Below are 22035 nucleotides of genomic sequence, written 5' to 3'. Positions count from 1 at the left end.
ACCAGTTATTTTTTTCACAAGATAAAGGTTGCACCGTTCCCGGAAGTGCTGCAATACCGGGTCAATGCTTGGAGTGAGCAGAGCAAGCCCCTTTTTCATCTCCCAGAGCTAAAAATCGGCTTAATATGTAGTCCTCATATAGAGGACATATCAGATATTAAACTGATAAGAAAAGATACTACACTTGATCTTAGCCAAAAGGCCGAGAAGCGATGACACTTGAATGTTTGCCTCCAGACCCAACGGACTAGCGCATCTCTCAAATGTCGGGGTGCGGCTCATACAAATGGGCGTGGCAGTCGCCTGTTACTTAACATCCCACTCCCCACGCAGCCTGTATTCTTAAAAATCTTTGATTTCCTTCCAATCAAAAGTGTAAGCTCTTGATGAACTCTTGTTGATTCCTTCCAATCAAAAGTGTAAGCTCTTGATGAACTCTTGTTGATTCCTTCCAATCAAAAGTGTAAGCTCTTGATGAACTCTTGTTGATTCCTTCCAATCAAAAGTGTAAGCTCTTGATGAACTCTTGTTGAATTCACTTATAATTCAGAGAGTGATTTCACTTTTAGGCACCTCTGTCTAAAAATGGAACCAACCCCAAACAGCCCTAAAAAATCATTCGTTTTTTTTGGAATCAAAAGTGTAAGCTCCTGCCTAAATCTTGATTTCACTCTAAATTCAGACAGTAATTTGAGACTTGATCCAAAGCTCAACCAGAGACTCCAGGAATAAGTTTACTCAAATGACAGGCTCTTCCATCCTACTAATTTATTTTTCTTACAAGTACATGAGGCTTAGCCAAATAGCAGAGCGTGGCAAAAAATAAGGTCAACTCATTGTTGTTCCTCTCCACGGAAGTCTTTAGTAAAAGGCGAAAGACTTATGCGTATTGAAGAGAAACCAAAGTCAGTAGCACAATCAGGTGAAAGGCATCCCTATATCCCCTATCCAGGTACTAACCAGGCCCTGCTCTGCTTAGCTTCCGAGATCAGACGAGATCAGGCAGAACCAGAGAGGTATGGCCGTAAGCTGCTTTTTATCTTTTTCCTAATCCTTTAAAACGTGTCAAAGATAATCAGAAGAGTTTCTTTTTCTAAAATTGAAGCAGTTCTTAGCATTGGCAAGAGAGGTTCCTAAAACCTGAAGGTAACTTTACTTTTCTTCACTGGCAATTCTAACATGTTGGGTTAGCACCTGTATTTCAACGGCTAAATTACAAAAAATAGTATGCCAATTGTAAATGTTGATCAACACTAATTTAGCAATCATGAAACGGAATCATTTTGGATAATATTGTCTAATTTCCTTTCATATCCAACGTTAAAACAGGTGTACAATCTGCGGCGCTCGGCGGCTTTCGGAGAGAGAAGTGAAAAAGCTTACGGCACCTGGGATTCCCAGGCGGTCTTCCATCCAGGTACTAACCAGGCCCTGCTCTGCTTAGCTTCCGAGATGAGACGAGATCGGGCGGAACCAGAGAGGTATGGCCGTAAGCTGCTTTTCATCTTTTTCCTAATCCTTTAAAACGTGTCAAAGATAATCAGAAGTTTCTTTTTCTAAAATTGAAGCAGTTCTTAGCATTGGCAAGAGAGGTTCCTAAAACCTGAAGGTAACTTTACTTTTCTTCACTGGCAATTCTAACATGTTGGGTTAGCACCTGTATTTCAACGGCTAAATTACAAAAAATAGTATGCCAATTGTAAATGTTGATCAACACTAATTTAGCAATCATGAAACGGAATCATTTTGGATAATATTGTCTAATTTCCTTTCATATCCAACGTTAAAACAACACTAAACATGCATCTCTTCAACAATGTGATATACTTTTTGTAATTTGTAGGTGTACAATCTGCGGCGCTCGGCGGCTTTCGGAGAGAGAAGTGAAAAAGCTTACGGCACCTGGGATTCCAAGTCGGTCTTCCATCCAGGTACTAACCAGGCCCTGCTCTGCTTAGCTTCCGAGATCAGACGAGACCGGGCGGAACCAGAGAGGTATGACCGTAAGCTGCTTTTCTTCTTTTTCCTAATCCTTTAAAACGTGTCAAAGATAATCAGAAGTTTCTTTTTCTAAAATTGAAGCAGTTCTTAGCATTGGCAAGAGAGGTTCCTAAAGCCTGAAGGTAACTTTACTTTTCTTCACTGGCAATTCTAACATGTTGGGTTAGCACCTGTATTTCAACGGCTAAATTACAAACAATAGTATGCCAATCGTAAATGTTGATCAACACTAATTTAGCAATCATGAAACGGAATCATTTTGGATAATATTGTCTAATTTCCTTTCATATCCAACGTTAAAACAACACTAAACATGCATCTCTTCAACAATGTGATATTCTTTTTGTAATTTGTAGGTGTACAATCTGCGGCGCTCGGCGGCTTTCGGAGAGAGAAGTGAAAAAGCTTACGGCACCTGGGATTCCCAGGCGGTCTTCCATCCAGGTACTAACCAGGCCCTGCTCTGCTTAGCTTCCGAGATCAGACGAGATCGGGCGGAACCAGAGAGGTATGACCGTAAGCTGCTTTTTATCTTTTTCCTAATCCTTTATAATGCGTCAATGAATTATGACACGCCTGCCGTTGGCATCTTTGTGTGGGTTAAATAAGGGTATGCAAAGAAAGCTGTGACATCCCATGCCGAAAATTGGATGGACTAGAGAAGACCCGCCCAGGGGTCCCAGCCAATCGGTGAATGGCCATTGCAGTCCCCGCCACCTCAAATGGCCTGACGATGGTATGGACGTAAGCCACCTTTCATCTTCTTCCTATTGCATCTCTTCTACAATGTGACATTTTTTTTACAATTGTGTAGGTGTACAATCTACGGCGCTGGGCGGCTTTCAGAGAGAGAAGTGAAAACGCTTACGGCACCTGGGATTCCCAGGCGGTCTTCCATCCAGGTACTAACCAGGCCCTGCTCTGCTTAGCTTCCGAGATCAGACGAGATCGGGCGGAACCAGAGAGGTATGGCCGTAAGCTGCTTTTCATCTTTTTCCTAATCCTTTAAAACGTGTCAAAGATAATCAGAAGTTTCTTTTTCTAAAATTGAAGCAGTTCTTAGCATTGGCAAGAGAGGTTCCTAAAGCCTGAAGGTAACTTTACTTTTCTTCACTGGCAATTCTAACATGTTGGGTTAGCACCTGTATTTCAACGGCTAAATTACAAACAATAGTATGCCAATCGTAAATGTTGATCAACACTAATTTAGCAATCATGAAACGGAATCATTTTGGATATTATTGTCTAATTTCCTTTCATATCCAACGTTAAAACAACACTAAACATGCATCTCTTCAACAATGTGATATTCTTTTTGTAATTTGTAGGTGTACAATCTGCGGCGCTCGGCGGCTTTCGGAGAGAGAAGTGAAAAAGCTTACGGCACCTGGGATTCCCAGGCGGTCTTCCATCCAGGTACTAACCAGGCCCTGCTCTGCTTAGCTTCCGAGATCAGACGAGATCGGGCGGAACCAGAGAGGTATGGCCGTAAGCTGCTTTTTATCTTTTTCCTAATCCTTTATAATGCGTCAATGAATTATGACACGCCTGCCGTTGGCATCTTTGTGTGGGTTAAATAAGGGTATGCAAAGAAGGCTGTGACATCCCATGCCGAAAATTGGATGGACTAGAGAAGACCCGCCCAGGGGTCCCAGCCAATCGGTGAATGGCCATTGCAGTCCCCGCCACCTCAAATGGCCTGACGATGGTATGGACGTAAGCCACCTTTCATCTTCTTCCTATTGCATCTCTTCTACAATGTGACATTTTTTTTACAATTGTGTAGGTGTACAATCTACGGCGCTGGGCGGCTTTCAGAGAGAGAAGTGAAAAAGCTTACGGCACCTGGGATTCCCAGGCGTTCTTCCATCCAGGTACTAACCAGGCCCTGCTCTGCTTAGCTTCCGAGATCAGACGAGATCGGGCGGAACCAGAGAGGTATGGCCGTAAGCTGCTTTTCATCTTTTTCCTAATCCTTTAAAACGTGTCAAAGATAATCAGAAGTTTCTTTTTCTAAAATTGAAGCAGTTCTTAGCATTGGCAAGAGAGGTTCCTAAAGCCTGAAGGTAACTTTACTTTTCTTCACTGGCAATTCTAACATGTTGGGTTAGCACCTGTATTTCAACGGCTAAATTACAAACAATAGTATGCCAATCGTAAATGTTGATCAACACTAATTTAGCAATCATGAAACGGAATCATTTTGGATAATATTGTCTAATTTCCTTTCATATCCAACGTTAAAACAACACTAAACATGCATCTCTTCAACAATGTGATATTCTTTTTGTAATTTGTAGGTGTACAATCTGCGGCGCTCGGCGGCTTTCGGAGAGAGAAGTGAAAAAGCTTACGGCACCTGGGATTCCCAGGCGGTCTTCCATCCAGGTACTAACCAGGCCCTGCTCTGCTTAGCTTCCGAGATCAGACGAGATCGGGCGGAACCAGAGAGGTATGGCCGTAAGCTGCTTTTTATCTTTTTCCTAATCCTTTATAATGCGTCAATGAATTATGACACGCCTGCCGTTGGCATCTTTGTGTGGGTTAAATAAGGGTATGCAAAGAAGGCTGTGACATCCCATGCCGAAAATTGGATGGACTAGAGAAGACCCGCCCAGGGGTCCCAGCCAATCGGTGAATGGCCATTGCAGTCCCCGCCACCTCAAATGGCCTGACGATGGTATGGACGTAAGCCACCTTTCATCTTCTTCCTATTGCATCTCTTCTACAATGTGACATTTTTTTTACAATTGTGTAGGTGTACAATCTACGGCGCTGGGCGGCTTTCAGAGAGAGAAGTGAAAAAGCTTACGGCACCTGGGATTCCCAGGCGGTCTTCCATCCAGGTACTAACCAGGCCCTGCTCTGCTTAGCTTCCGAGATCAGACGAGATCGGGCGGAACCAGAGAGGTATGGCCGTAAGCTGCTTTTCATCTTTTTCCTAATCCTTTAAAACGTGTCAAAGATAATCAGAAGTTTCTTTTTCTAAAATTGAAGCAGTTCTTAGCATTGGCAAGAGAGGTTCCTAAAGCCTGAAGGTAACTTTACTTTTCTTCACTGGCAATTCTAACATGTTGGGTTAGCACCTGTATTTCAACGGCTAAATTACAAACAATAGTATGCCAATCGTAAATGTTGATCAACACTAATTTAGCAATCATGAAACGGAATCATTTTGGATAATATTGTCTAATTTCCTTTCATATCCAACGTTAAAACAACACTAAACATGCATCTCTTCAACAATGTGATATTCTTTTTGTAATTTGTAGGTGTACAATCTGCGGCGCTCGGCGGCTTTCGGAGAGAGAAGTGAAAAAGCTTACGGCACCTGGGATTCCCAGGCGGTCTTCCATCCAGGTACTAACCAGGCCCTGCTCTGCTTAGCTTCCGAGATCAGACGAGATCGGGCGGAACCAGAGAGGTATGGCCGTAAGCTGCTTTTTATCTTTTTCCTAATCCTTTATAATGCGTCAATGAATTATGACACGCCTGCCGTTGGCATCTTTGTGTGGGTTAAATAAGGGTATGCAAAGAAGGCTGTGACATCCCATGCCGAAAATTGGATGGACTAGAGAAGACCCGCCCAGGGGTCCCAGCCAATCGGTGAATGGCCATTGCAGTCCCCGCCACCTCAAATGGCCTGACGATGGTATGGACGTAAGCCACCTTTCATCTTCTTCCTATTGCATCTCTTCTACAATGTGACATTTTTTTTACAATTGTGTAGGTGTACAATCTACGGCGCTGGGCGGCTTTCAGAGAGAGAAGTGAAAAAGCTTACGGCACCTGGGATTCCCAGGCGGTCTTCCATCCAGGTACTAACCAGGCCCTGCTCTGCTTAGCTTCCGAGATCAGACGAGATCGGGCGGAACCAGAGAGGTATGGCCGTAAGCTGCTTTTCATCTTTTTCCTAATCCTTTAAAACGTGTCAAAGATAATCAGAAGTTTCTTTTTCTAAAATTGAAGCAGTTCTTAGCATTGGCAAGAGAGGTTCCTAAAGCCTGAAGGTAACTTTACTTTTCTTCACTGGCAATTCTAACATGTTGGGTTAGCACCTGTATTTCAACGGCTAAATTACAAACAATAGTATGCCAATCGTAAATGTTGATCAACACTAATTTAGCAATCATGAAACGGAATCATTTTGGATAATATTGTCTAATTTCCTTTCATATCCAACGTTAAAACAACACTAAACATGCATCTCTTCAACAATGTGATATTCTTTTTGTAATTTGTAGGTGTACAATCTGCGGTGCTGGGCGGCTTTCGGAGAGAGAAGTGAAAAAGCTTACGGCACCTGGGATTCCCAGGCAGTCTTCCATCCAGGTACTAACCAGGCCCTGCTCTGCTTAGCTTCCGAGATCAGACGAGATCGGGCGGAACCAGAGAGGTATGGCCGTAAGCTGCTTTTTATCTTTTTCCTAATCCTTTATAATGCGTCAATGAATTATGACACGCCTGCCGTTGGCATCTTTGTGTGGGTTAAATAAGGGTATGCAAAGAAGGCTGTGACATCCCATGCCGAAAATTGGATGGACTAGAGAAGACCCGCCCAGGGGTCCCAGCCAATCGGTGAATGGCCATTGCAGTCCCCGCCACCTCAAATGGCCTGACGATAGTATGGACGTAAGCCACCTTTCATCTTCTTCCTATTGCATCTCTTCTACAATGTGAATTTTTTTTTACAATTGTGCAGGTGTACAATTTACGGCGCTGGGCGGCTTTCAGAGAGAGAAGTGAAAAAGCTTACGGCACCTGGGATTCCCAGGCGGTCTTCCATCCAGGTACTAACCAGGCCCTGCTCTGCTTAGCTTCCGAGATCAGACGAGATCGGGCGGAACCAGAGAGGTATGGCCGTAAGCTGCTTTTCATCTTTTTCCTAATCCTTTAAAACGTGTCAAAGATAATCAGAAGTTTCTTTTTCTAAAATTGAAGCAGTTCTTAGCATTGGCAAGAGAGGTTCCTAAAGCCTGAAGGTAACTTTACTTTTCTTCACTGGCAATTCTAACATGTTGGGTTAGCACCTGTATTTCAACGGCTAAATTACAAACAATAGTATGCCAATCGTAAATGTTGATCAACACTAATTTAGCAATCATGAAACGGAATCATTTTGGATAATATTGTCTAATTTCCTTTCATATCCAACGTTAAAACAACACTAAACATGCATCTCTTCAACAATGTGATATTCTTTTTGTAATTTGTAGGTGTACAATCTGCGGCGCTCGGCGGCTTTCGGAGAGAGAAGTGAAAAAGCTTACGGCACCTAGGATTCCCAGGCGGTCTTCCATCCAGGTACTAACCAGGCCCTGCTCTGCTTAGCTTCCGAGATCAGACGAGATCGGGCGGAACCAGAGAGGTATGGCCGTAAGCTGCTTTTTATCTTTTTCCTAATCCTTTATAATGCGTCAATGAATTATGACACGCCTGCCGTTGGCATCTTTGTGTGGGTTAAATAAGGGTATGCAAAGAAGGCTGTGACATCCCATGCCGAAAATTGGATGGACTAGAGAAGACCCGCCCAGGAGTCCCAGCCAATCGGTGGATGGCCATTGCAGTCCCCGCCACCTCAAATGGCCTGACGATGGTATGGACGTAAGCCACCTTTCATCTTCTTCCTATTGCATATCTTCTACAATGTGAAATACTTTTTACAATTGTGTAGGTGTACAATCTGCGGCGCTGGGCGGCTTTCGGAGAGAGAAGTGAAAAAGCTTACGGCACCTGGGATTCCCAGGCGGTCTTCCATCCAGGTACTAACCAGGCCCTGCTCTGCTTAGCTTCCGAGATCAGACGAGATCGGGCGGAACCAGAGAGGTATGGCCGTAAGCTGCTTTTCATCTTTTTCCTAATCCTTTAAAACGTGTCAAAGATAATCAGAAGTTTCTTTTTCTAAAATTGAAGCAGTTCTTAGCATTGGCAAGAGAGGTTCCTAAAGCCTGAAGGTAACTTTACTTTTCTTCACTGGCAATTCTAACATGTTGGGTTAGCACCTGTATTTCAACGGCTAAATTACAAACAATAGTATGCCAATCGTAAATGTTGATCAACACTAATTTAGCAATCATGAAACGGAATCATTTTGGATAATATTGTCTAATTTCCTTTCATATCCAACGTTAAAACAACACTAAACATGCATCTCTTCAACAATGTGATATTCTTTTTGTAATTTGTAGGTGTACAATCTGCGGCGCTCGGCGGCTTTCGGAGAGAGAAGTGAAAAAGCTTACGGCACCTGGGATTCCCAGGCGGTCTTCCATCCAGGTACTAACCAGGCCCTGCTCTGCTTAGCTTCCGAGATCAGACGAGATCGGGCGGAACCAGAGAGGTATGACCGTAAGCTGCTTTTTATCTTTTTCCTAATCCTTTATAATGCGTCAATGAATTATGACACGCCTGCCGTTGGCATCTTTGTGTGGGTTAAATAAGGGTATGCAAAGAAAGCTGTGACATCCCATGCCGAAAATTGGATGGACTAGAGAAGACCCGCCCAGGGGTCCCAGCCAATCGGTGAATGGCCATTGCAGTCCCCGCCACCTCAAATGGCCTGACGATGGTATGGACGTAAGCCACCTTTCATCTTCTTCCTATTGCATCTCTTCTACAATGTGACATTTTTTTTACAATTGTGTAGGTGTACAATCTACGGCGCTGGGCGGCTTTCAGAGAGAGAAGTGAAAACGCTTACGGCACCTGGGATTCCCAGGCGGTCTTCCATCCAGGTACTAACCAGGCCCTGCTCTGCTTAGCTTCCGAGATCAGACGAGATCGGGCGGAACCAGAGAGGTATGGCCGTAAGCTGCTTTTCATCTTTTTCCTAATCCTTTAAAACGTGTCAAAGATAATCAGAAGTTTCTTTTTCTAAAATTGAAGCAGTTCTTAGCATTGGCAAGAGAGGTTCCTAAAGCCTGAAGGTAACTTTACTTTTATTCACTGGCAATTCTAACATGTTGGGTTAGCACCTGTATTTCAACGGCTAAATTACAAACAATAGTATGCCAATCGTAAATGTTGATCAACACTAATTTAGCAATCATGAAACGGAATCATTTTGGATATTATTGTCTAATTTCCTTTCATATCCAACGTTAAAACAACACTAAACATGCATCTCTTCAACAATGTGATATTCTTTTTGTAATTTGTAGGTGTACAATCTGCGGCGCTCGGCGGCTTTCGGAGAGAGAAGTGAAAAAGCTTACGGCACCTGGGATTCCCAGGCGGTCTTCCATCCAGGTACTAACCAGGCCCTGCTCTGCTTAGCTTCCGAGATCAGACGAGATCGGGCGGAACCAGAGAGGTATGGCCGTAAGCTGCTTTTTATCTTTTTCCTAATCCTTTATAATGCGTCAATGAATTATGACACGCCTGCCGTTGGCATCTTTGTGTGGGTTAAATAAGGGTATGCAAAGAAGGCTGTGACATCCCATGCCGAAAATTGGATGGACTAGAGAAGACCCGCCCAGGGGTCCCAGCCAATCGGTGAATGGCCATTGCAGTCCCCGCCACCTCAAATGGCCTGACGATGGTATGGACGTAAGCCACCTTTCATCTTCTTCCTATTGCATCTCTTCTACAATGTGACATTTTTTTTACAATTGTGTAGGTGTACAATCTACGGCGCTGGGCGGCTTTCAGAGAGAGAAGTGAAAACGCTTACGGCACCTGGGATTCCCAGGCGGTCTTCCATCCAGGTACTAACCAGGCCCTGCTCTGCTTAGCTTCCGAGATCAGACGAGATCGGGCGGAACCAGAGAGGTATGGCCGTAAGCTGCTTTTCATCTTTTTCCTAATCCTTTAAAACGTGTCAAAGATAATCAGAAGTTTCTTTTTCTAAAATTGAAGCAGTTCTTAGCATTGGCAAGAGAGGTTCCTAAAGCCTGAAGGTAACTTTACTTTTCTTCACTGGCAATTCTAACATGTTGGGTTAGCACCTGTATTTCAACGGCTAAATTACAAACAATAGTATGCCAATCGTAAATGTTGATCAACACTAATTTAGCAATCATGAAACGGAATCATTTTGGATAATATTGTCTAATTTCCTTTCATATCCAACGTTAAAACAACACTAAACATGCATCTCTTCAACAATGTGATATTCTTTTTGTAATTTGTAGGTGTACAATCTGCGGCGCTCGGCGGCTTTCGGAGAGAGAAGTGAAAAAGCTTACGGCACCTGGGATTCCCAGGCGGTCTTCCATCCAGGTACTAACCAGGCCCTGCTCTGCTTAGCTTCCGAGATCAGACGAGATCGGGCGGAACCAGAGAGGTATGGCCGTAAGCTGCTTTTTATCTTTTTCCTAATCCTTTATAATGCGTCAATGAATTATGACACGCCTGCCGTTGGCATCTTTGTGTGGGTTAAATAAGGGTATGCAAAGAAGGCTGTGACATCCCATGCCGAAAATTGGATGGACTAGAGAAGACCCGCCCAGGGGTCCCAGCCAATCGGTGAATGGCCATTGCAGTCCCCGCCACCTCAAATGGCCTGACGATGGTATGGACGTAAGCCACCTTTCATCTTCTTCCTATTGCATATCTTCTACAATGTGAAATACTTTTTACAATTGTGTAGGTGTACAATCTGCGGCGCTGGGCGGCTTTCGGAGAGAGAAGTGAAAAAGCTTACGGCACCTGGGATTCCCAGGCGGTCTTCCATCCAGGTACTAACCAGGCCCTGCTCTGCTTAGCTTCCGAGATCAGACGAGATCGGGCGGAACCAGAGAGGTATGGCCGTAAGCTGCTTTTCATCTTTTTCCTAATCCTTTAAAACGTGTCAAAGATAATCAGAAGTTTCTTTTTCTAAAATTGAAGCAGTTCTTAGCATTGGCAAGAGAGGTTCCTAAAGCCTGAAGGTAACTTTACTTTTCTTCACTGGCAATTCTAACATGTTGGGTTAGCACCTGTATTTCAACGGCTAAATTACAAACAATAGTATGCCAATCGTAAATGTTGATCAACACTAATTTAGCAATCATGAAACGGAATCATTTTGGATAATATTGTCTAATTTCCTTTCATATCCAACGTTAAAACAACACTAAACATGCATCTCTTCAACAATGTGATATTCTTTTTGTAATTTGTAGGTGTACAATCTGCGGCGCTCGGCGGCTTTCGGAGAGAGAAGTGAAAAAGCTTACGGCACCTGGGATTCCCAGGCGGTCTTCCATCCAGGTACTAACCAGGCCCTGCTCTGCTTAGCTTCCGAGATCAGACGAGATCGGGCGGAACCAGAGAGGTATGACCGTAAGCTGCTTTTTATCTTTTTCCTAATCCTTTATAATGCGTCAATGAATTATGACACGCCTGCCGTTGGCATCTTTGTGTGGGTTAAATAAGGGTATGCAAAGAAAGCTGTGACATCCCATGCCGAAAATTGGATGGACTAGAGAAGACCCGCCCAGGGGTCCCAGCCAATCGGTGAATGGCCATTGCAGTCCCCGCCACCTCAAATGGCCTGACGATGGTATGGACGTAAGCCACCTTTCATCTTCTTCCTATTGCATCTCTTCTACAATGTGACATTTTTTTTACAATTGTGTAGGTGTACAATCTACGGCGCTGGGCGGCTTTCAGAGAGAGAAGTGAAAACGCTTACGGCACCTGGGATTCCCAGGCGGTCTTCCATCCAGGTACTAACCAGGCCCTGCTCTGCTTAGCTTCCGAGATCAGACGAGATCGGGCGGAACCAGAGAGGTATGGCCGTAAGCTGCTTTTCATCTTTTTCCTAATCCTTTAAAACGTGTCAAAGATAATCAGAAGTTTCTTTTTCTAAAATTGAAGCAGTTCTTAGCATTGGCAAGAGAGGTTCCTAAAGCCTGAAGGTAACTTTACTTTTCTTCACTGGCAATTCTAACATGTTGGGTTAGCACCTGTATTTCAACGGCTAAATTACAAACAATAGTATGCCAATCGTAAATGTTGATCAACACTAATTTAGCAATCATGAAACGGAATCATTTTGGATAATATTGTCTAATTTCCTTTCATATCCAACGTTAAAACAACACTAAACATGCATCTCTTCAACAATGTGATATTCTTTTTGTAATTTGTAGGTGTACAATCTGCGGCGCTCGGCGGCTTTCGGAGAGAGAAGTGAAAAAGCTTACGGCACCTGGGATTCCCAGGCGGTCTTCCATCCAGGTACTAACCAGGCCCTGCTCTGCTTAGCTTCCGAGATCAGACGAGATCGGGCGGAACCAGAGAGGTATGGCCGTAAGCTGCTTTTTATCTTTTTCCTAATCCTTTATAATGCGTCAATGAATTATGACACGCCTGCCGTTGGCATCTTTGTGTGGGTTAAATAAGGGTATGCAAAGAAGGCTGTGACATCCCATGCCGAAAATTGGATGGACTAGAGAAGACCCGCCCAGGGGTCCCAGCCAATCGGTGAATGGCCATTGCAGTCCCCGCCACCTCAAATGGCCTGACGATGGTATGGACGTAAGCCACCTTTCATCTTCTTCCTATTGCATCTCTTCTACAATGTGACATTTTTTTTACAATTGTGTAGGTGTACAATCTACGGCGCTGGGCGGCTTTCAGAGAGAGAAGTGAAAAAGCTTACGGCACCTGGGATTCCCAGGCGTTCTTCCATCCAGGTACTAACCAGGCCCTGCTCTGCTTAGCTTCCGAGATCAGACGAGATCGGGCGGAACCAGAGAGGTATGGCCGTAAGCTGCTTTTCATCTTTTTCCTAATCCTTTAAAACGTGTCAAAGATAATCAGAAGTTTCTTTTTCTAAAATTGAAGCAGTTCTTAGCATTGGCAAGAGAGGTTCCTAAAGCCTGAAGGTAACTTTACTTTTCTTCACTGGCAATTCTAACATGTTGGGTTAGCACCTGTATTTCAACGGCTAAATTACAAACAATAGTATGCCAATCGTAAATGTTGATCAACACTAATTTAGCAATCATGAAACGGAATCATTTTGGATAATATTGTCTAATTTCCTTTCATATCCAACGTTAAAACAACACTAAACATGCATCTCTTCAACAATGTGATATTCTTTTTGTAATTTGTAGGTGTACAATCTGCGGCGCTCGGCGGCTTTCGGAGAGAGAAGTGAAAAAGCTTACGGCACCTGGGATTCCCAGGCGGTCTTCCATCCAGGTACTAACCAGGCCCTGCTCTGCTTAGCTTCCGAGATCAGACGAGATCGGGCGGAACCAGAGAGGTATGGCCGTAAGCTGCTTTTTATCTTTTTCCTAATCCTTTATAATGCGTCAATGAATTATGACACGCCTGCCGTTGGCATCTTTGTGTGGGTTAAATAAGGGTATGCAAAGAAGGCTGTGACATCCCATGCCGAAAATTGGATGGACTAGAGAAGACCCGCCCAGGGGTCCCAGCCAATCGGTGAATGGCCATTGCAGTCCCCGCCACCTCAAACGGCCTGACGATGGTATGGACGTAAGCCACCTTTCATCTTCTTCCTATTGCATATCTTCTACAATGTGAAATACTTTTTACAATTGTGTAGGTGTACAATCTGCGGCGCTGGGCGGCTTTCGGAGAGAGAAGTGAAAAAGCTTACGGCACCTGGGATTCCCAGGCGGTCTTCCATCCAGGTACTAACCAGGCCCTGCTCTGCTTAGCTTCCGAGATCAGACGAGATCGGGCGGAACCAGAGAGGTATGGCCGTAAGCTGCTTTTCATCTTTTTCCTAATCCTTTAAAACGTGTCAAAGATAATCAGAAGTTTCTTTTTCTAAAATTGAAGCAGTTCTTAGCATTGGCAAGAGAGGTTCCTAAAGCCTGAAGGTAACTTTACTTTTCTTCACTGGCAATTCTAACATGTTGGGTTAGCACCTGTATTTCAACGGCTAAATTACAAACAATAGTATGCCAATCGTAAATGTTGATCAACACTAATTTAGCAATCATGAAACGGAATCATTTTGGATAATATTGTCTAATTTCCTTTCATATCCAACGTTAAAACAACACTAAACATGCATCTCTTCAACAATGTGATATTCTTTTTGTAATTTGTAGGTGTACAATCTGCGGCGCTCGGCGGCTTTCGGAGAGAGAAGTGAAAAAGCTTACGGCACCTGGGATTCCCAGGCGGTCTTCCATCCAGGTACTAACCAGGCCCTGCTCTGCTTAGCTTCCGAGATCAGACGAGATCGGGCGGAACCAGAGAGGTATGACCGTAAGCTGCTTTTTATCTTTTTCCTAATCCTTTATAATGCGTCAATGAATTATGACACGCCTGCCGTTGGCATCTTTGTGTGGGTTAAATAAGGGTATGCAAAGAAAGCTGTGACATCCCATGCCGAAAATTGGATGGACTAGAGAAGACCCGCCCAGGGGTCCCAGCCAATCGGTGAATGGCCATTGCAGTCCCCGCCACCTCAAATGGCCTGACGATGGTATGGACGTAAGCCACCTTTCATCTTCTTCCTATTGCATATCTTCTACAATGTGAAATACTTTTTACAATTGTGTAGGTGTACAATCTGCGGCGCTGGGCGGCTTTCGGAGAGAGAAGTGAAAAAGCTTACGGCACCTGGGATTCCCAGGCGGTCTTCCATCCAGGTACTAACCAGGCCCTGCTCTGCTTAGCTTCCGAGATCAGACGAGATCGGGCGGAACCAGAGAGGTATGGCCGTAAGCTGCTTTTCATCTTTTTCCTAATCCTTTAAAACGTGTCAAAGATAATCAGAAGTTTCTTTTTCTAAAATTGAAGCAGTTCTTAGCATTGGCAAGAGAGGTTCCTAAAGCCTGAAGGTAACTTTACTTTTCTTCACTGGCAATTCTAACATGTTGGGTTAGCACCTGTATTTCAACGGCTAAATTACAAACAATAGTATGCCAATCGTAAATGTTGATCAACACTAATTTAGCAATCATGAAACGGAATCATTTTGGATAATATTGTCTAATTTCCTTTCATATCCAACGTTAAAACAACACTAAACATGCATCTCTTCAACAATGTGATATTCTTTTTGTAATTTGTAGGTGTACAATCTGCGGCGCTCGGCGGCTTTCGGAGAGAGAAGTGAAAAAGCTTACGGCACCTGGGATTCCCAGGCGGTCTTCCATCCAGGTACTAACCAGGCCCTGCTCTGCTTAGCTTCCGAGATCAGACGAGATCGGGCGGAACCAGAGAGGTATGGCCGTAAGCTGCTTTTTATCTTTTTCCTAATCCTTTATAATGCGTCAATGAATTATGACACGCCTGCCGTTGGCATCTTTGTGTGGGTTAAATAAGGGTATGCAAAGAAGGCTGTGACATCCCATGCCGAAAATTGGATGGACTAGAGAAGACCCGCCCAGGGGTCCCAGCCAATCGGTGAATGGCCATTGCAGTCCCCGCCACCTCAAATGGCCTGACGATGGTATGGACGTAAGCCACCTTTCATCTTCTTCCTATTGCATCTCTTCTACAATGTGACATTTTTTTTACAATTGTGTAGGTGTACAATCTACGGCGCTGGGCGGCTTTCAGAGAGAGAAGTGAAAAAGCTTACGGCACCTGGGATTCCCAGGCGTTCTTCCATCCAGGTACTAACCAGGCCCTGCTCTGCTTAGCTTCCGAGATCAGACGAGATCGGGCGGAACCAGAGAGGTATGGCCGTAAGCTGCTTTTCATCTTTTTCCTAATCCTTTAAAACGTGTCAAAGATAATCAGAAGTTTCTTTTTCTAAAATTGAAGCAGTTCTTAGCATTGGCAAGAGAGGTTCCTAAAGCCTGAAGGTAACTTTACTTTTCTTCACTGGCAATTCTAACATGTTGGGTTAGCACCTGTATTTCAACGGCTAAATTACAAACAATAGTATGCCAATCGTAAATGTTGATCAACACTAATTTAGCAATCATGAAACGGAATCATTTTGGATAATATTGTCTAATTTCCTTTCATATCCAACGTTAAAACAACACTAAACATGCATCTCTTCAACAATGTGATATTCTTTTTGTAATTTGTAGGTGTACAATCTGCGGCGCTCGGCGGCTTTCGGAGAGAGAAGTGAAAAAGCTTACGGCACCTGGGATTCCCAGGCGGTCTTCCATCCAGGTACTAACCAGGCCCTGCTCTGCTTAGCTTCCGAGATCAGACGAGATCGGGCGGAACCAGAGAGGTATGGCCGTAAGCTGCTTTTTATCTTTTTCCTAATCCTTTATAATGCGTCAATGAATTATGACACGCCTGCCGTTGGCATCTTTGTGTGGGTTAAATAAGGGTATGCAAAGAAGGCTGTGACATCCCATGCCGAAAATTGGATGGACTAGAGAAGACCCGCCCAGGGGTCCCAGCCAATCGGTGAATGGCCATTGCAGTCCCCGCCACCTCAAATGGCCTGACGATGGTATGGACGTAAGCCACCTTTCATCTTCTTCCTATTGCATATCTTCTACAATGTGAAATACTTTTTACAATTGTGTAGGTGTACAATCTGCGGCGCTGGGCGGCTTTCGGAGAGAGAAGTGAAAAAGCTTACGGCACCTGGGATTCCCAGGCGGTCTTCCATCCAGGTACTAACCAGGCCCTGCTCTGCTTAGCTTCCGAGATCAGACGAGATCGGGCGGAACCAGAGAGGTATGGCCGTAAGCTGCTTTTCATCTTTTTCCTAATCCTTTAAAACGTGTCAAAGATAATCAGAAGTTTCTTTTTCTAAAATTGAAGCAGTTCTTAGCATTGGCAAGAGAGGTTCCTAAAGCCTGAAGGTAACTTTACTTTTCTTCACTGGCAATTCTAACATGTTGGGTTAGCACCTGTATTTCAACGGCTAAATTACAAACAATAGTATGCCAATCGTAAATGTTGATCAACACTAATTTAGCAATCATGAAACGGAATCATTTTGGATAATATTGTCTAATTTCCTTTCATATCCAACGTTAAAACAACACTAAACATGCATCTCTTCAACAATGTGATATTCTTTTTGTAATTTGTAGGTGTACAATCTGCGGCGCTCGGCGGCTTTCGGAGAGAGAAGTGAAAAAGCTTACGGCACCTGGGATTCCCAGGCGGTCTTCCATCCAGGTACTAACCAGGCCCTGCTCTGCTTAGCTTCCGAGATCAGACGAGATCGGGCGGAACCAGAGAGGTATGACCGTAAGCTGCTTTTTATCTTTTTCCTAATCCTTTATAATGCGTCAATGAATTATGACACGCCTGCCGTTGGCATCTTTGTGTGGGTTAAATAAGGGTATGCAAAGAAAGCTGTGACATCCCATGCCGAAAATTGGATGGACTAGAGAAGACCCGCCCAGGGGTCCCAGCCAATCGGTGAATGGCCATTGCAGTCCCCGCCACCTCAAATGGCCTGACGATGGTATGGACGTAAGCCACCTTTCATCTTCTTCCTATTGCATATCTTCTACAATGTGAAATACTTTTTACAATTGTGTAGGTGTACAATCTGCGGCGCTGGGCGGCTTTCGGAGAGAGAAGTGAAAAAGCTTACGGCACCTGGGATTCCCAGGCGGTCTTCCATCCAGGTACTAACCAGGCCCTGCTCTGCTTAGCTTCCGAGATCAGACGAGATCGGGCGGAACCAGAGAGGTATGGCCGTAAGCTGCTTTTCATCTTTTTCCTAATCCTTTAAAACGTGTCAAAGATAATCAGAAGTTTCTTTTTCTAAAATTGAAGCAGTTCTTAGCATTGGCAAGAGAGGTTCCTAAAGCCTGAAGGTAACTTTACTTTTCTTCACTGGCAATTCTAACATGTTGGGTTAGCACCTGTATTTCAACGGCTAAATTACAAACAATAGTATGCCAATCGTAAATGTTGATCAACACTAATTTAGCAATCATGAAACGGAATCATTTTGGATAATATTGTCTAATTTCCTTTCATATCCAACGTTAAAACAACACTAAACATGCATCTCTTCAACAATGTGATATTCTTTTTGTAATTTGTAGGTGTACAATCTGCGGCGCTCGGCGGCTTTCGGAGAGAGAAGTGAAAAAGCTTACGGCACCTGGGATTCCCAGGCGGTCTTCCATCCAGGTACTAACCAGGCCCTGCTCTGCTTAGCTTCCGAGATCAGACGAGATCGGGCGGAACCAGAGAGGTATGACCGTAAGCTGCTTTTTATCTTTTTCCTAATCCTTTATAATGCGTCAATGAATTATGACACGCCTGCCGTTGGCATCTTTGTGTGGGTTAAATAAGGGTATGCAAAGAAAGCTGTGACATCCCATGCCGAAAATTGGATGGACTAGAGAAGACCCGCCCAGGGGTCCCAGCCAATCGGTGAATGGCCATTGCAGTCCCCGCCACCTCAAATGGCCTGACGATGGTATGGACGTAAGCCACCTTTCATCTTCTTCCTATTGCATCTCTTCTACAATGTGACATTTTTTTTACAATTGTGTAGGTGTACAATCTACGGCGCTGGGCGGCTTTCAGAGAGAGAAGTGAAAACGCTTACGGCACCTGGGATTCCCAGGCGGTCTTCCATCCAGGTACTAACCAGGCCCTGCTCTGCTTAGCTTCCGAGATCAGACGAGATCGGGCGGAACCAGAGAGGTATGGCCGTAAGCTGCTTTTCATCTTTTTCCTAATCCTTTAAAACGTGTCAAAGATAATCAGAAGTTTCTTTTTCTAAAATTGAAGCAGTTCTTAGCATTGGCAAGAGAGGTTCCTAAAGCCTGAAGGTAACTTTACTTTTCTTCACTGGCAATTCTAACATGTTGGGTTAGCACCTGTATTTCAACGGCTAAATTACAAACAATAGTATGCCAATCGTAAATGTTGATCAACACTAATTTAGCAATCATGAAACGGAATCATTTTGGATAATATTGTCTAATTTCCTTTCATATCCAACGTTAAAACAACACTAAACATGCATCTCTTCAACAATGTGATATTCTTTTTGTAATTTGTAGGTGTACAATCTGCGGCGCTCGGCGGCTTTCGGAGAGAGAAGTGAAAAAGCTTACGGCACCTGGGATTCCCAGGCGGTCTTCCATCCAGGTACTAACCAGGCCCTGCTCTGCTTAGCTTCCGAGATCAGACGAGATCGGGCGGAACCAGAGAGGTATGGCCGTAAGCTGCTTTTTATCTTTTTCCTAATCCTTTATAATGCGTCAATGAATTATGACACGCCTGCCGTTGGCATCTTTGTGTGGGTTAAATAAGGGTATGCAAAGAAGGCTGTGACATCCCATGCCGAAAATTGGATGGACTAGAGAAGACCCGCCCAGGGGTCCCAGCCAATCGGTGAATGGCCATTGCAGTCCCCGCCACCTCAAATGGCCTGACGATGGTATGGACGTAAGCCACCTTTCATCTTCTTCCTATTGCATCTCTTCTACAATGTGACATTTTTTTTACAATTGTGTAGGTGTACAATCTACGGCGCTGGGCGGCTTTCAGAGAGAGAAGTGAAAAAGCTTACGGCACCTGGGATTCCCAGGCGTTCTTCCATCCAGGTACTAACCAGGCCCTGCTCTGCTTAGCTTCCGAGATCAGACGAGATCGGGCGGAACCAGAGAGGTATGGCCGTAAGCTGCTTTTCATCTTTTTCCTAATCCTTTAAAACGTGTCAAAGATAATCAGAAGTTTCTTTTTCTAAAATTGAAGCAGTTCTTAGCATTGGCAAGAGAGGTTCCTAAAGCCTGAAGGTAACTTTACTTTTCTTCACTGGCAATTCTAACATGTTGGGTTAGCACCTGTATTTCAACGGCTAAATTACAAACAATAGTATGCCAATCGTAAATGTTGATCAACACTAATTTAGCAATCATGAAACGGAATCATTTTGGATAATATTGTCTAATTTCCTTTCATATCCAACGTTAAAACAACACTAAACATGCATCTCTTCAACAATGTGATATTCTTTTTGTAATTTGTAGGTGTACAATCTGCGGCGCTCGGCGGCTTTCGGAGAGAGAAGTGAAAAAGCTTACGGCACCTGGGATTCCCAGGCGGTCTTCCATCCAGGTACTAACCAGGCCCTGCTCTGCTTAGCTTCCGAGATCAGACGAGATCGGGCGGAACCAGAGAGGTATGGCCGTAAGCTGCTTTTTATCTTTTTCCTAATCCTTTATAATGCGTCAATGAATTATGACACGCCTGCCGTTGGCATCTTTGTGTGGGTTAAATAAGGGTATGCAAAGAAGGCTGTGACATCCCATGCCGAAAATTGGATGGACTAGAGAAGACCCGCCCAGGGGTCCCAGCCAATCGGTGAATGGCCATTGCAGTCCCCGCCACCTCAAATGGCCTGACGATGGTATGGACGTAAGCCACCTTTCATCTTCTTCCTATTGCATCTCTTCTACAATGTGACATTTTTTTTACAATTGTGTAGGTGTACAATCTACGGCGCTGGGCGGCTTTCAGAGAGAGAAGTGAAAAAGCTTACGGCACCTGGGATTCCCAGGCGGTCTTCCATCCAGGTACTAACCAGGCCCTGCTCTGCTTAGCTTCCGAGATCAGACGAGATCGGGCGGAACCAGAGAGGTATGGCCGTAAGCTGCTTTTCATCTTTTTCCTAATCCTTTAAAACGTGTCAAAGATAATCAGAAGTTTCTTTTTCTAAAATTGAAGCAGTTCTTAGCATTGGCAAGAGAGGTTCCTAAAGCCTGAAGGTAACTTTACTTTTCTTCACTGGCAATTCTAACATGTTGGGTTAGCACCTGTATTTCAACGGCTAAATTACAAACAATAGTATGCCAATCGTAAATGTTGATCAACACTAATTTAGCAATCATGAAACGGAATCATTTTGGATAATATTGTCTAATTTCCTTTCATATCCAACGTTAAAACAACACTAAACATGCATCTCTTCAACAATGTGATATTCTTTTTGTAATTTGTAGGTGTACAATCTGCGGCGCTCGGCGGCTTTCGGAGAGAGAAGTGAAAAAGCTTACGGCACCTGGGATTCCCAGGCGGTCTTCCATCCAGGTACTAACCAGGCCCTGCTCTGCTTAGCTTCCGAGATCAGACGAGATCGGGCGGAACCAGAGAGGTATGGCCGTAAGCTGCTTTTTATCTTTTTCCTAATCCTTTATAATGCGTCAATGAATTATGACACGCCTGCCGTTGGCATCTTTGTGTGGGTTAAATAAGGGTATGCAAAGAAGGCTGTGACATCCCATGCCGAAAATTGGATGGACTAGAGAAGACCCGCCCAGGGGTCCCAGCCAATCGGTGAATGGCCATTGCAGTCCCCGCCACCTCAAATGGCCTGACGATGGTATGGACGTAAGCCACCTTTCATCTTCTTCCTATTGCATCTCTTCTACAATGTGACATTTTTTTTACAATTGTGTAGGTGTACAATCTACGGCGCTGGGCGGCTTTCAGAGAGAGAAGTGAAAAAGCTTACGGCACCTGGGATTCCCAGGCGGTCTTCCATCCAGGTACTAACCAGGCCCTGCTCTGCTTAGCTTCCGAGATCAGACGAGATCGGGCGGAACCAGAGAGGTATGGCCGTAAGCTGCTTTTCATCTTTTTCCTAATCCTTTAAAACGTGTCAAAGATAATCAGAAGTTTCTTTTTCTAAAATTGAAGCAGTTCTTAGCATTGGCAAGAGAGGTTCCTAAAGCCTGAAGGTAACTTTACTTTTCTTCACTGGCAATTCTAACATGTTGGGTTAGCACCTGTATTTCAACGGCTAAATTACAAACAATAGTATGCCAATCGTAAATGTTGATCAACACTAATTTAGCAATCATGAAACGGAATCATTTTGGATAATATTGTCTAATTTCCTTTCATATCCAACGTTAAAACAACACTAAACATGCATCTCTTCAACAATGTGATATTCTTTTTGTAATTTGTAGGTGTACAATCTGCGGCGCTCGGCGGCTTTCGGAGAGAGAAGTGAAAAAGCTTACGGCACCTGGGATTCCCAGGCGGTCTTCCATCCAGGTACTAACCAGGCACTGCTCTGCTTAGCTTCCGAGATCAGACGAGATCGGGCGGAACCAGAGAGGTATGGCCGTAAGCTGCTTTTTATCTTTTTCCTAATCCTTTATAATGCGTCAATGAATTATGACACGCCTGCCGTTGGCATCTTTG

At 44.1% G+C, this 22035-nt stretch overlaps 45 non-coding genes across 45 annotated transcripts; all 45 read right to left on the bottom strand.

The window, feature by feature from the left end:
* Window positions 1-23: 23 nt before the first annotated feature.
* On the bottom strand, window positions 24-214 carry LOC134123194 (U2 spliceosomal RNA). Its single transcript, XR_009954684.1, has one exon. It is a non-coding gene; the product is annotated as a U2 spliceosomal RNA (small nuclear RNA).
* A 579-nt stretch (window positions 215-793) lies between these two features.
* Window positions 794-909, bottom strand: LOC134123234 (U5 spliceosomal RNA). The gene has a single exon (XR_009954721.1). It is a non-coding gene; the product is annotated as a U5 spliceosomal RNA (small nuclear RNA).
* Window positions 910-1376: 467 nt separating this feature from the next.
* Window positions 1377-1495, bottom strand: LOC134123122 (5S ribosomal RNA). Its single transcript, XR_009954631.1, has one exon. It is a non-coding gene; the product is annotated as a 5S ribosomal RNA (ribosomal RNA).
* Window positions 1496-1890: 395 nt separating this feature from the next.
* Window positions 1891-2009, bottom strand: LOC134123130 (5S ribosomal RNA). The gene has a single exon (XR_009954639.1). It is a non-coding gene; the product is annotated as a 5S ribosomal RNA (ribosomal RNA).
* Window positions 2010-2404: 395 nt separating this feature from the next.
* On the bottom strand, window positions 2405-2523 carry LOC134122994 (5S ribosomal RNA). Its single transcript, XR_009954503.1, has one exon. It is a non-coding gene; the product is annotated as a 5S ribosomal RNA (ribosomal RNA).
* Window positions 2524-2862: 339 nt separating this feature from the next.
* LOC134123001 (5S ribosomal RNA) lies at window positions 2863-2981 on the bottom strand. The gene has a single exon (XR_009954510.1). It is a non-coding gene; the product is annotated as a 5S ribosomal RNA (ribosomal RNA).
* A 395-nt stretch (window positions 2982-3376) lies between these two features.
* On the bottom strand, window positions 3377-3495 carry LOC134123455 (5S ribosomal RNA). Its single transcript, XR_009954941.1, has one exon. It is a non-coding gene; the product is annotated as a 5S ribosomal RNA (ribosomal RNA).
* Window positions 3496-3834: 339 nt separating this feature from the next.
* Window positions 3835-3953, bottom strand: LOC134123103 (5S ribosomal RNA). The gene has a single exon (XR_009954612.1). It is a non-coding gene; the product is annotated as a 5S ribosomal RNA (ribosomal RNA).
* A 395-nt stretch (window positions 3954-4348) lies between these two features.
* Window positions 4349-4467, bottom strand: LOC134123453 (5S ribosomal RNA). Its single transcript, XR_009954939.1, has one exon. It is a non-coding gene; the product is annotated as a 5S ribosomal RNA (ribosomal RNA).
* A 339-nt stretch (window positions 4468-4806) lies between these two features.
* On the bottom strand, window positions 4807-4925 carry LOC134123452 (5S ribosomal RNA). The gene has a single exon (XR_009954938.1). It is a non-coding gene; the product is annotated as a 5S ribosomal RNA (ribosomal RNA).
* A 395-nt stretch (window positions 4926-5320) lies between these two features.
* LOC134123451 (5S ribosomal RNA) lies at window positions 5321-5439 on the bottom strand. The gene has a single exon (XR_009954937.1). It is a non-coding gene; the product is annotated as a 5S ribosomal RNA (ribosomal RNA).
* A 339-nt stretch (window positions 5440-5778) lies between these two features.
* On the bottom strand, window positions 5779-5897 carry LOC134123450 (5S ribosomal RNA). Its single transcript, XR_009954936.1, has one exon. It is a non-coding gene; the product is annotated as a 5S ribosomal RNA (ribosomal RNA).
* A 395-nt stretch (window positions 5898-6292) lies between these two features.
* On the bottom strand, window positions 6293-6411 carry LOC134123043 (5S ribosomal RNA). Its single transcript, XR_009954552.1, has one exon. It is a non-coding gene; the product is annotated as a 5S ribosomal RNA (ribosomal RNA).
* A 339-nt stretch (window positions 6412-6750) lies between these two features.
* Window positions 6751-6869, bottom strand: LOC134123449 (5S ribosomal RNA). Its single transcript, XR_009954935.1, has one exon. It is a non-coding gene; the product is annotated as a 5S ribosomal RNA (ribosomal RNA).
* A 395-nt stretch (window positions 6870-7264) lies between these two features.
* LOC134123025 (5S ribosomal RNA) lies at window positions 7265-7383 on the bottom strand. The gene has a single exon (XR_009954534.1). It is a non-coding gene; the product is annotated as a 5S ribosomal RNA (ribosomal RNA).
* A 339-nt stretch (window positions 7384-7722) lies between these two features.
* Window positions 7723-7841, bottom strand: LOC134123448 (5S ribosomal RNA). The gene has a single exon (XR_009954934.1). It is a non-coding gene; the product is annotated as a 5S ribosomal RNA (ribosomal RNA).
* A 395-nt stretch (window positions 7842-8236) lies between these two features.
* Window positions 8237-8355, bottom strand: LOC134122992 (5S ribosomal RNA). Its single transcript, XR_009954502.1, has one exon. It is a non-coding gene; the product is annotated as a 5S ribosomal RNA (ribosomal RNA).
* Window positions 8356-8694: 339 nt separating this feature from the next.
* On the bottom strand, window positions 8695-8813 carry LOC134123000 (5S ribosomal RNA). The gene has a single exon (XR_009954509.1). It is a non-coding gene; the product is annotated as a 5S ribosomal RNA (ribosomal RNA).
* Window positions 8814-9208: 395 nt separating this feature from the next.
* Window positions 9209-9327, bottom strand: LOC134123447 (5S ribosomal RNA). Its single transcript, XR_009954933.1, has one exon. It is a non-coding gene; the product is annotated as a 5S ribosomal RNA (ribosomal RNA).
* A 339-nt stretch (window positions 9328-9666) lies between these two features.
* Window positions 9667-9785, bottom strand: LOC134122999 (5S ribosomal RNA). Its single transcript, XR_009954508.1, has one exon. It is a non-coding gene; the product is annotated as a 5S ribosomal RNA (ribosomal RNA).
* Window positions 9786-10180: 395 nt separating this feature from the next.
* LOC134123446 (5S ribosomal RNA) lies at window positions 10181-10299 on the bottom strand. Its single transcript, XR_009954932.1, has one exon. It is a non-coding gene; the product is annotated as a 5S ribosomal RNA (ribosomal RNA).
* A 339-nt stretch (window positions 10300-10638) lies between these two features.
* On the bottom strand, window positions 10639-10757 carry LOC134123445 (5S ribosomal RNA). Its single transcript, XR_009954931.1, has one exon. It is a non-coding gene; the product is annotated as a 5S ribosomal RNA (ribosomal RNA).
* Window positions 10758-11152: 395 nt separating this feature from the next.
* Window positions 11153-11271, bottom strand: LOC134122991 (5S ribosomal RNA). Its single transcript, XR_009954501.1, has one exon. It is a non-coding gene; the product is annotated as a 5S ribosomal RNA (ribosomal RNA).
* A 339-nt stretch (window positions 11272-11610) lies between these two features.
* On the bottom strand, window positions 11611-11729 carry LOC134122998 (5S ribosomal RNA). Its single transcript, XR_009954507.1, has one exon. It is a non-coding gene; the product is annotated as a 5S ribosomal RNA (ribosomal RNA).
* Window positions 11730-12124: 395 nt separating this feature from the next.
* On the bottom strand, window positions 12125-12243 carry LOC134123444 (5S ribosomal RNA). Its single transcript, XR_009954930.1, has one exon. It is a non-coding gene; the product is annotated as a 5S ribosomal RNA (ribosomal RNA).
* Window positions 12244-12582: 339 nt separating this feature from the next.
* On the bottom strand, window positions 12583-12701 carry LOC134123102 (5S ribosomal RNA). The gene has a single exon (XR_009954611.1). It is a non-coding gene; the product is annotated as a 5S ribosomal RNA (ribosomal RNA).
* A 395-nt stretch (window positions 12702-13096) lies between these two features.
* LOC134123442 (5S ribosomal RNA) lies at window positions 13097-13215 on the bottom strand. The gene has a single exon (XR_009954928.1). It is a non-coding gene; the product is annotated as a 5S ribosomal RNA (ribosomal RNA).
* A 339-nt stretch (window positions 13216-13554) lies between these two features.
* LOC134123441 (5S ribosomal RNA) lies at window positions 13555-13673 on the bottom strand. Its single transcript, XR_009954927.1, has one exon. It is a non-coding gene; the product is annotated as a 5S ribosomal RNA (ribosomal RNA).
* A 395-nt stretch (window positions 13674-14068) lies between these two features.
* On the bottom strand, window positions 14069-14187 carry LOC134122990 (5S ribosomal RNA). Its single transcript, XR_009954500.1, has one exon. It is a non-coding gene; the product is annotated as a 5S ribosomal RNA (ribosomal RNA).
* Window positions 14188-14526: 339 nt separating this feature from the next.
* LOC134123440 (5S ribosomal RNA) lies at window positions 14527-14645 on the bottom strand. The gene has a single exon (XR_009954926.1). It is a non-coding gene; the product is annotated as a 5S ribosomal RNA (ribosomal RNA).
* Window positions 14646-15040: 395 nt separating this feature from the next.
* On the bottom strand, window positions 15041-15159 carry LOC134123439 (5S ribosomal RNA). Its single transcript, XR_009954925.1, has one exon. It is a non-coding gene; the product is annotated as a 5S ribosomal RNA (ribosomal RNA).
* Window positions 15160-15498: 339 nt separating this feature from the next.
* LOC134123101 (5S ribosomal RNA) lies at window positions 15499-15617 on the bottom strand. The gene has a single exon (XR_009954610.1). It is a non-coding gene; the product is annotated as a 5S ribosomal RNA (ribosomal RNA).
* A 395-nt stretch (window positions 15618-16012) lies between these two features.
* LOC134123438 (5S ribosomal RNA) lies at window positions 16013-16131 on the bottom strand. The gene has a single exon (XR_009954924.1). It is a non-coding gene; the product is annotated as a 5S ribosomal RNA (ribosomal RNA).
* Window positions 16132-16470: 339 nt separating this feature from the next.
* LOC134123437 (5S ribosomal RNA) lies at window positions 16471-16589 on the bottom strand. Its single transcript, XR_009954923.1, has one exon. It is a non-coding gene; the product is annotated as a 5S ribosomal RNA (ribosomal RNA).
* Window positions 16590-16984: 395 nt separating this feature from the next.
* LOC134122989 (5S ribosomal RNA) lies at window positions 16985-17103 on the bottom strand. The gene has a single exon (XR_009954499.1). It is a non-coding gene; the product is annotated as a 5S ribosomal RNA (ribosomal RNA).
* Window positions 17104-17442: 339 nt separating this feature from the next.
* On the bottom strand, window positions 17443-17561 carry LOC134123436 (5S ribosomal RNA). Its single transcript, XR_009954922.1, has one exon. It is a non-coding gene; the product is annotated as a 5S ribosomal RNA (ribosomal RNA).
* A 395-nt stretch (window positions 17562-17956) lies between these two features.
* LOC134122988 (5S ribosomal RNA) lies at window positions 17957-18075 on the bottom strand. The gene has a single exon (XR_009954498.1). It is a non-coding gene; the product is annotated as a 5S ribosomal RNA (ribosomal RNA).
* Window positions 18076-18414: 339 nt separating this feature from the next.
* On the bottom strand, window positions 18415-18533 carry LOC134122996 (5S ribosomal RNA). Its single transcript, XR_009954505.1, has one exon. It is a non-coding gene; the product is annotated as a 5S ribosomal RNA (ribosomal RNA).
* A 395-nt stretch (window positions 18534-18928) lies between these two features.
* Window positions 18929-19047, bottom strand: LOC134123435 (5S ribosomal RNA). The gene has a single exon (XR_009954921.1). It is a non-coding gene; the product is annotated as a 5S ribosomal RNA (ribosomal RNA).
* A 339-nt stretch (window positions 19048-19386) lies between these two features.
* LOC134123100 (5S ribosomal RNA) lies at window positions 19387-19505 on the bottom strand. Its single transcript, XR_009954609.1, has one exon. It is a non-coding gene; the product is annotated as a 5S ribosomal RNA (ribosomal RNA).
* A 395-nt stretch (window positions 19506-19900) lies between these two features.
* Window positions 19901-20019, bottom strand: LOC134123434 (5S ribosomal RNA). The gene has a single exon (XR_009954920.1). It is a non-coding gene; the product is annotated as a 5S ribosomal RNA (ribosomal RNA).
* Window positions 20020-20358: 339 nt separating this feature from the next.
* Window positions 20359-20477, bottom strand: LOC134123433 (5S ribosomal RNA). The gene has a single exon (XR_009954919.1). It is a non-coding gene; the product is annotated as a 5S ribosomal RNA (ribosomal RNA).
* A 395-nt stretch (window positions 20478-20872) lies between these two features.
* LOC134123431 (5S ribosomal RNA) lies at window positions 20873-20991 on the bottom strand. Its single transcript, XR_009954917.1, has one exon. It is a non-coding gene; the product is annotated as a 5S ribosomal RNA (ribosomal RNA).
* A 339-nt stretch (window positions 20992-21330) lies between these two features.
* LOC134123430 (5S ribosomal RNA) lies at window positions 21331-21449 on the bottom strand. The gene has a single exon (XR_009954916.1). It is a non-coding gene; the product is annotated as a 5S ribosomal RNA (ribosomal RNA).
* Window positions 21450-21844: 395 nt separating this feature from the next.
* Window positions 21845-21963, bottom strand: LOC134123098 (5S ribosomal RNA). Its single transcript, XR_009954607.1, has one exon. It is a non-coding gene; the product is annotated as a 5S ribosomal RNA (ribosomal RNA).
* Window positions 21964-22035: the final 72 nt, after the last annotated feature.

This window comes from Pungitius pungitius, unplaced genomic scaffold (assembly GCF_949316345.1).
Source record: "Pungitius pungitius unplaced genomic scaffold, fPunPun2.1 scaffold_31, whole genome shotgun sequence".
NCBI lineage: Eukaryota > Metazoa > Chordata > Actinopteri > Perciformes > Gasterosteidae > Pungitius > Pungitius pungitius.
The sequence above is the reverse complement of the archived record's forward strand: the minus strand, read 5'-3'. Positions and strand labels throughout refer to the sequence as shown.